The sequence below is a fragment of the Gymnoscopelus microlampas genome (assembly GCF_963454915.1).
Source record: "Gymnoscopelus microlampas genome assembly, chromosome: 5".
NCBI classification, from domain to species: Eukaryota; Metazoa; Chordata; class Actinopteri; order Myctophiformes; family Myctophidae; genus Gymnoscopelus; species Gymnoscopelus microlampas.
The window spans coordinates 19,278,794-19,287,972 of NC_139942.1; positions in this window are offsets into that span (position 1 = coordinate 19,278,794).

The following is a 9,179-nucleotide window of genomic DNA, read 5'->3' on the forward strand; positions in this document are numbered from 1 at the left end:
CAATCAAATGAAGCTATGGGACTATGAACAGGAAACTTGTATACCACCCCTCCAGAAACCCTGGACTTATGCACAGAGCCTAATAAGGATGTATTAAGCTTAATAAGGCATTGTTCCCATTCTAAACTAGGTAGACGCAAAAACTTTAGTTAAACTGTTGATAAGTGCATAGTTAACAGCCAATAAATACATAATAAATGATGTTTTAATGTTAATAAAACAACAAAACAGCTTAGTAATGGTTGAACAATGACCTAATAGGTAAGTCAGTGAGACTTAATAAATGTGTTTGTAATGCTATTATAAACAACTTTAAGAAACTCATAAGACTTTTGTTAATGTTCTTATGCAGTCTATAACCAAATTAACTGAAGCAGTCTGTTAACAGGATTTTTATAATCGCTTATAAATGTCTTATAATCTTACAATAAACATGTTTACAATGTTATTATTAACTACTAGACCATACCCGTGGGGGGATATGCGCACATGATTCGACAACCCGGGAGCCAGCGAACACAAAAACGCTAATAAACAGCTGACATTTGGGGAGGGCAAAAAACGGGCTTCGCTGTTCCGTGCACATGGTGAATGGCTGTGTGCAAATTCAGATCCATTGCTCCAGGCGGAGGAGAACTGGACAGAAGAGATTTTGGGCTCACCACTCGCCACCCACACAGAGCTTTGTCGAATTATAGGAGGATAGCACTTGTATAGTGTTATTAACACATCATAACAATCTTATAAGGACTTATAAGGGCCTTATTAACTGTTAATTCATGCTTATTACAATCACCTCAATATAAGTTGTTACCCAAAGGGGTACAAAAATAGCTAGAATAACCGATCTACAAGCACCTCAATATAAGTTGTTACCCAAAGGGGTACAAAAATAGCTCGAATAACCGATCTACAAGCTCACAATGCATCATGATGCTAGGGGTGATGATCTCTATCACAGAGTCTTCCAAAGACAAAAGCAAAGGTAGCTTGCCTGCCAAGGTTTAAGGTCAAGAACTAACCTTTTATAAAAATGACTTTGCTTAGCATTTCTTTTTTACACCGGTTCTGGAAATGGCATGCAATGTCAACGGACGGGTTGGGGGCGCAAAAGTGGGGTCATGACTCATGAGACATTCTCACAGGGTCACAGAATGAGAATAGCTTAGCAAGAGGAAAGTTGTGGCACGTTGAGTCACGACCTCATGGAGAAACATTTTCCTACCAGACAAAACCAGAAATTAGATTGTCTGCTGCATTAAAACCTAGTTTACTCTACAAAATAGGAAAAAAAACATGACATTGTGATATTAGTTTTTTTGCAAAAATACTGTATATTGTTATATAAAAAAGCATACATAATTCCACCAGATATATGTAGATGCAGATCTGCTTATCTATACTTTAATACAGGAATAGCTCCATTTGAAAATAGCTTATAACTCTAGCAATAATTCGGGTGATTTTAGTGGGTAAATAGTTTTTCAGGTTGGCATAACATGACACCTCTGTGAATGCAGAATGTGAGTGCAAGACCAGCCACCAAGAAGATATCAAATCATTGTTATTTATCAGATGGCCTATACTGTTTTTCTTCCAGATTAGTCATGAAAAATGCTAACCTTGCTAGACTTCATTTTCAGTATAATTGTTTTTGTACAATGTGACTGAACAATTTGCCTTATTGTTGCTACATTGCATCCTTTGTCACTGTTGCACATATTATGTACATTGCGATGTTGAAACAATATGTTGTTTCAACAGTCTATACAGCCCTACTATACATAGCCTAATTAAAATAACACAAAAAAATGTTTGGATACCAGCCAACATTTTGACTCGAATCAGCTCTGTTCTTGTCGCACCAACATGTCAGTGCATCCCCAGGCTTTTGTTCATTAACCCACATTTCAAGTGGATACGGCCCCTGGCTGGGCCCTGAGTCTGTGTGCAAACCGATACCACTTTCCACATCTCCTCACCTCTGGGGCCAATTAGGGCCAGCAGAGTTGAAACTACAACCAAAGGCAATGGCAAAACAGCGTTTACTTCAAATTAAAAGAAAAAAAGAAAGGAAAGAAAATACTCAGAACAGTTTTAACGTGACAATTCCTCCCTCAGAGCTGAAGTTGAATTAGTGGGTTTTATATTCCCTTTGATCTCACAGGTCTTCTATATTTATTAATGACTAGTGCAGTGGAGACTTCAGACATTCACTTGATGCTGAATGGCAGAGAGGTTCAGGAAGTGTATTCTCTATTCAGACAATGAATCTGTCTCGTGTATGTGTTTGCATACACGAGTATACATGCAAACACCCTTACCCTCGACACACACATGCACGCATAAATGCATGCATGCATGCATGCATGCATGCATGCACACACATAGTGTCCCACCACCTCCTGCACACACACAGACAGCCAACTGTCTCTCTGTGAAAGTTGCAGGGTTATGACACTAATCTGTACAGATCTCCTCTCCTAACTTCTCTTCCACCTGAGGGCACCACAAGCTGCAGACAGGCGGAGGGACAGACACACACGTAGCTCGGACTCAGATGGCTCCTCTGACAAATAACCCCGGGCTCTCACACACACACACACACACACACGCGCGCGCGTTACCTTGATGCGCACGCAGTGCGCGCCCACAGAGCAGCACTTGGAGTGATTGTGACTAAATGGAAGTAGGTGGTCGATAGAGCACAAGGCCACTGAGTTCAAAACATTATTGGCTATGAATTCTCTTGTTCAGGTGGCGCCGTATTGAGCTGCTTGCCATCAGCTAATATTCCACCACTGCTGGGGGGGGGTTATTTGCGTGTGCATGTGAGCACTGCCATTGTGCTTTATTTTCAATTGGAAAAGCAGCCATTAACTGTGTGCGTGTGCGTGCGTGCACGTGTGTGTGTGTTCAAGGTCTCGGTCATGGTTGATGTTGGCTAGTGTGGGAATGCTTCAGTAATGTTGATGTGACCAGAAGAAACGACAGATGAGAACGAATGGAATGAATTTGTTAAGGTTGATCTGCCCTCCGCCCACAGATACATCTCCAAGCATTCCAACTCTGCCGTTCTCTCTCTCTCTCTCTTTCTCTCTCTGGGTCAATCTATCATTTTGTGTGTGTGTGCTTTTCTCTCTTAGTGTTAGAGTTATAGGTACAAGGTCACAAGGTGTTGTGCAAATGAGCATAAAAGTCAGATAGATAGATAAAGTCAGCAACACTAATAGAAAGAATGCAGTCTTCTTGTATCTCTCTGTCTGTTGGCATGTGCCTGTCTCTCCCTTATTCTGTCTCTCAATCAATCTCTCCCTGTCTACATCAATCTGCAGGACATTTTTCTCCCTCTCAATCTTTGTCTTTCTCTCTCTCTCCTTCGATCTATCCCTTATCAACTGAACATGTGAACCAGTGGTGGAAAAAGTACTCAAATTCTTTACTTAAGTAAAAGTATCTACTCTGTTACAAGTAAAAGTCCGGAATTCAAAATGTACTTGAGTGAAAGTACAAAAGTATTGTCATCAAAATGTAAAAAAGTACCAAAAGTAAAAGTACTAAAATGTTTGAAAATAACAGATCTACAAGCTCACAACGCGTCGCGTAAGCTTGTAGATCGGCTATTTTCAAATAGCCTATGTATAAAATAGGGCTAAAGTGGTTAATGTGTGTTTTATAATATCATTTATATCTGAAAAGTATCTAGTAACTAAAGTTTTCAAATAATTGTAGCGGAAATTGGAAACACTCCAGTAAAGTACAAATACCTCAAAATTGTACTTAAGTACAGTACTTAAGTAAATGTACTTAGTTACTTTCCACCACTGCATGTGACACGTCGTCATGGGATACAAAACTCTAAGGAGCTTCCTGACGTCTCAACCAGTAATTAGCATGCTCTCCATCGTTTTACTTTCGCAAGACTGAGTCTGTACGTAGTCAAGGCTCTTCTTTGTTTTGGGTCATTCACAGTGCTCAGGTATTCCTGCCACTGTGTATCCTCTGAGGGCCAAGTAGCATTGTGCTCTGCATTTAGGTTGCTTCTTTCCAGTGTGTTATAGATAGCTTTATTTTTGCTGTCTTAATAATTTGGTTTATCCCAGTGGGTTTCTGTCTGGTGGCTCTGCTTGTGTTTGTGCACAGAGTCCCAGGACCAGCTGGCTGATGGGGGCATCTCTAGGTGAGGGCTCTGTAGGTGAGGGCTATGTTATGGAGTGTGTATGGGCTTCATCTTGCTACCATAATTGACGGCCACAGTCATGGAGTGTACACGAGTGTATGTGCTCAATTGCCAAGCAGACACATGGCCCAACTAACTCCACATTTTCCCCCAAAATTCCTCAATATTCTGCCTGTGACACCAGCTGCTTCGCATCCCATCACTGTACTTGCAGGATGTACAATTAATATCAAACGCATTATGCTCCAATACTTATGCAAATCACTTCGCCAACACAAAATTCACGTCCGGGTGTTTCTTTTCACCAGCCAATCACCTTTCACGTTGCCACGTCCGTTGCCACGTCGCGCTGACGTACGCTAAACAAGCGCTGCCGTGCGCACAATGCAAACGAGCCCAAAGGCGCGCAAAAATAAGCCGACCATTGCTTAGACACAAAGTCAGACCTGGCAACGCAGCCTACGCCAATCATGTGTGAGAGATCTACAAGCTATGGGGCAGAGACGCCACCGTATCTTAGCAACAACTACAGCGCTCACTCTCATTGGTCGTGTCACGCTAAGAGCAGTCTCCAGACAATGGCATCGCAGACAGCTTGCTGTTACCAAAGATTGTTAATATAGAAGATACGCATTCTCCATTGGATCCACTAGAGGCGAAGTGGTACACAAATCCTACAAATGGTCTCCTAAGTAGGCATGGTTGTCTTCTCCCCCGAACACCCCACCACCCTCCCCCTCCCCTCTCCCTGGCTGACAACGTCATATGAATGTGTATTTGTGTATTTTCTTCATTAAAGAAAATAATTGCTTTGCATGTTTGAAAGCAAACTGTTATTGGCAAATATGCTTTTAAGAAACCTATGAAATTCCCACTACAAACACACATTATTCAGAGATGTGCTCCTGTTTCTGCTCAATGTTAACCATATATAACTATAATTATAAATATATATATATATATATATATATATATATATATATATATATATATATATATATATATATATATATATATATATATATATAAAATATTACATATACCTTATAAATAAAAGGCCCTTGTTTATAAGGTATATATTTTACCACTATAGACCATAGTATGTTTAGAAAATTAGCATGAATGTTATGTTTAGCAAAATGTTATGATTCCCAAATCATACCCCATCAACCAAGACAGTTAATAATGGAACATTATATTATTGAGCATTGGAACACACATTTTATTTAATTTTTAATATGTCCATAATGATTTTCACGTACTATTTTCACATATATAATCTCAGTTAATCAGTTTTTAGAACATTTTATAGGGACAGAGCATAGAGTTAAAAAATAAGGGACAGAGCCCTCTATGTCTCGTCCGTCAGACTGCAGATGGACTCTTCAGATATCTCCCCAAATCTCGCGAGAGTGTGTTGATGGGATAGAGAAAGGTCAATAACAAAGTAGATTTTCTCCTAATTTGTGTCTCTAAAAAAAGCCATTTTAGTATGAAAATCTTGTACATATTGTGTGGCTTGTGATGATTGGGTCCAATATTTAGTTCAGTATCTATGGAGCTAAGGAATGGTTCAGAAGCTGTGTTCACGTTGACTCTTCCATTGGAATCAATAGACTCCAACTTGCTTCCTGTCTCCTAAAAAGGTGTCCACCTACGTCACGCAGAAACGGGAAGTAAACCGGAGATTGCGTATCTTTAAAATTAAAAATCTTTGCTGTTACTACTGTAGCCATCACAGGCAGTTGCAGCACGACGGACAGGGCGCTGTGATAGCTGCCATGTCGCTAACGCTAACGTGGTTGTCATGCCTGCAGCGGCTGTGCAATCACTTTGTCAACAATGCACGTTCGTGTGGTGAATGTCAATATTGCTGCTCAGTTCGTCCATTGTAGATGGTGTATGTTTGTGTGTGTCTTCTGGAGAACTATGTAGCTCCACAGCAACTACAGTAACTAACGTAATGGCAGGACCGCCCCGTGCAACGCATGTTAGGCTGCATTATGGTCATGTAGTAATTTCAGATAATTTCGCTCCGATTAGAGCAGTGCTTATCAACCCTTTCACGCCGCCCCCCCCCCCCCCCCCCCCCCCCCCCAAATACACGTACTTGATCTGGGACCCCCCCATTCTGTTTGACTCCGTTCCACAAGTAAATATTGTGAAAATAGCCGATCTACAAGCTCGAAACGCCTCACGTTGAGAGGCTTTGTAAGCTTGTAGATCGGCTATTTTCTACATGATTGCCTCTTTCTTACATTCTTTGCCAATGTGGCCCATGTTTTCATAGTATAGTTTGTTGACTACTTCTGTTGCAGAAATGGCCATTTCCTTTACTTTCGTTTTTTTATTGTCTCCGCCAGGCCGAAAGGCATGGCGCAAGACTATGTTTCACCCCCTGTCCGTCTGTGATAGCTAATCTCTCACATCGTTGACTTGATCGCAGCAAAATAACAGCCCGATGTGGAGAGTCAGTGAGAGCTGGATAAACGAGGTAAAATGTGTCAAAAGGAGTCTGTACGGCTGTCGATAAATGAACACATGACGTCGGTGGGAGAGGAGATATTGTGTCTTTTGGACAAACAGCAGCGTGGTGCTGATGTTTGTTGTGTGAAGCAGCTTAATTCGATTGTTAAGACGTGACGTTGCGCCCCGCTAGAATAACTTCCGGGTCCAAGTGTTTTAATGTTAATAATAATAATGTTAAATCATAATAATAAATAAATACTTTGTACTTCTATGATATTAGCCTTAAGACCCTTATTAACCCTCAATGGTTCATTTCTGAAAAAGGAGGTTATTGTAAAAAGATTTACGGGTTCCAACATGTTGTTTACAATGAAGAGTGGACGGCGCTGGTGCCTTTTGGACCCGGACGTGACATCGGACTACAAAATTACGTCAGACTTAAGAACCGAATAGAGACACACGGGCGGAAACGGAAGGCCTACAAATTCACGCCCACTTTTGAGAGTGCTACTCGAGGTCCGTTAGAACGACGAACAGCAGCTCTCAATGCATTCCCTATGAGAGGATATGAGAATTAGCCTACTTTTAAAATTATCCTGCATTAACTGGAGACGATATTGATTTAAATAAAAACATGTTTCCAAATGTATGGAGTGTCTTTGTAAACATATCTTCTTGTTTTCTTAATAGTTGATTTGTTTCACATTTAATTTGCCACTTTAACGAGTTACCCATAATGTTAACACAGCAGAGGGTAGACGGCAGACAGACAAGTTGTCGCATTTCAGTGACATCACTGTCTTTACGAGCTCCGAGCGCCGACCAGTGGTGTACCCACACTGTAGAGGCAGGACAGGCGGTCGCCTGCCCAACTAAGATCTCGCCTCCCCTAAAAAAAAACAAATAACCCGAAAATGTGTCATTGCGTGCTTAATGTCCTCAAAGTCACGCACCCAACAAGCTTTGAACTGAGCAGATTGGACCTTCTGTTCCAGAGATAATGACCAAAACATATTGAAAACGTCCACTTTCACCAGTTTTCTGGGTATATCAGCGTTTTTCTGCTCTGCATGCATTAGTTGGTGTATTCTGCTTGATCCAAAGAATGAATTTCCAGAATTCTGTGTGCAGAGTCTCAATTTGGTGTATATCCCATATTTCAGGTTCTTGGTTGGCATGTGGTCCCCAGATCTCGCAACCATTGAGGGAAATTGGCTCTGTCACGGAGTTTAATATGTTTTAGCCAGTTTTAATTAGTTTTAATTGGGATGTCTAGTTTGATGTTTCTTCTGATGGCGTAGCTTGACTTCTACCTCTCAGATTACCTTGTTTCTCCGGTTGTTCACAGCCTGTTTGAGGTTACCTGTGTTGCTGATGTTTCTGTCTCTCTCTCTTTCTCTCTCTCTCTCGGTCTCCCCCCCCTTCTCTCTCTCTCTCTCTCTCTCTCTCTCTCTCTCTCTCTCTCTCTCTCTCTCTCTCTCTCTCTCTCTCTTGCTCGCTGCTGTACTCTCTCATGCTCGCTGCTGTACTATCTCATTAAGCAGACGTTCTTAGAAGGTTTGTGGAGATCTGCTAAAGGTTTGTTTTTGGCAGCATTGGGGTGGGGTAATTGTTAAAGCTGAGGGAACGTTAATCTCCCACTTGAACTGTATGAGTCATTAGCACTGTCTCCTCCAAGCTGAAGGGTTCAGAGTTCAATCCTCAGCCTTTCCAGTGTGGAGTTATTTATTTTCTCAGTGCAAAAAGCTAGAATTCAGGTGTACTGGTATGAATCAGTGGATCTTAAAGTGGGTTCCGGGGACCCCCAGGGATCCTTGAGGAGGTTCCAGGTTAACCTGACTCTGCCAGATGGAAGAAGCTTGCGTCACATTTGTTTCACAGGCTACTTCCATCTGGGACCTCGGTAGCACAATCGATGGAGGGGCGGTCCCCTTTTTTTACAAGCTGCTTGGCAGGTGATTGGATGATCCCGCCCCTTGCAGCCGCTGATTGGTTCGAACACGCAGCAGGTGCGGGCAGCTCTACTGTCTGAGCGAGTCCAGGTGGAGGCTGTATTGTGAAGTCAATACCGCCCCCATCTGGCGAAGTCAGGTTAGTTCCAGGTGTTCCCCAGCAAAATGTGTTAATAGAGTGTCAGTATACACAGTAACATTTTGAATCTTTTTGAAACCTCTTCAGAACACAAATCGTGTGGAGTTCTTGGCGCTAAACCCTTTCAGATGGGGATCTGCGGCCTTGACATGAAAAAGTTTGAGAACCACTGGTCTAAATGATCCTCATGACGACCCTTCTAACACCTGTCAAGGGCGTCTCCTTGCCTCCCACCCAAAGCATGCTGGGATAGGCTCCTGTCCCCTGCGAGACCCTGAGCAGGATCAGGTGGGATTAATGGATGCATCCATCCATTAATCCCACAAACGAGGCAGGAAGCTGGTTTGAGTTCGTTAACGGTGTACTGTAACACCTACAAAGTTGAAGGAAAGCACTTTCCTAAAAGATTGATCTTACGGGTTTCATTTATTCAATTGTA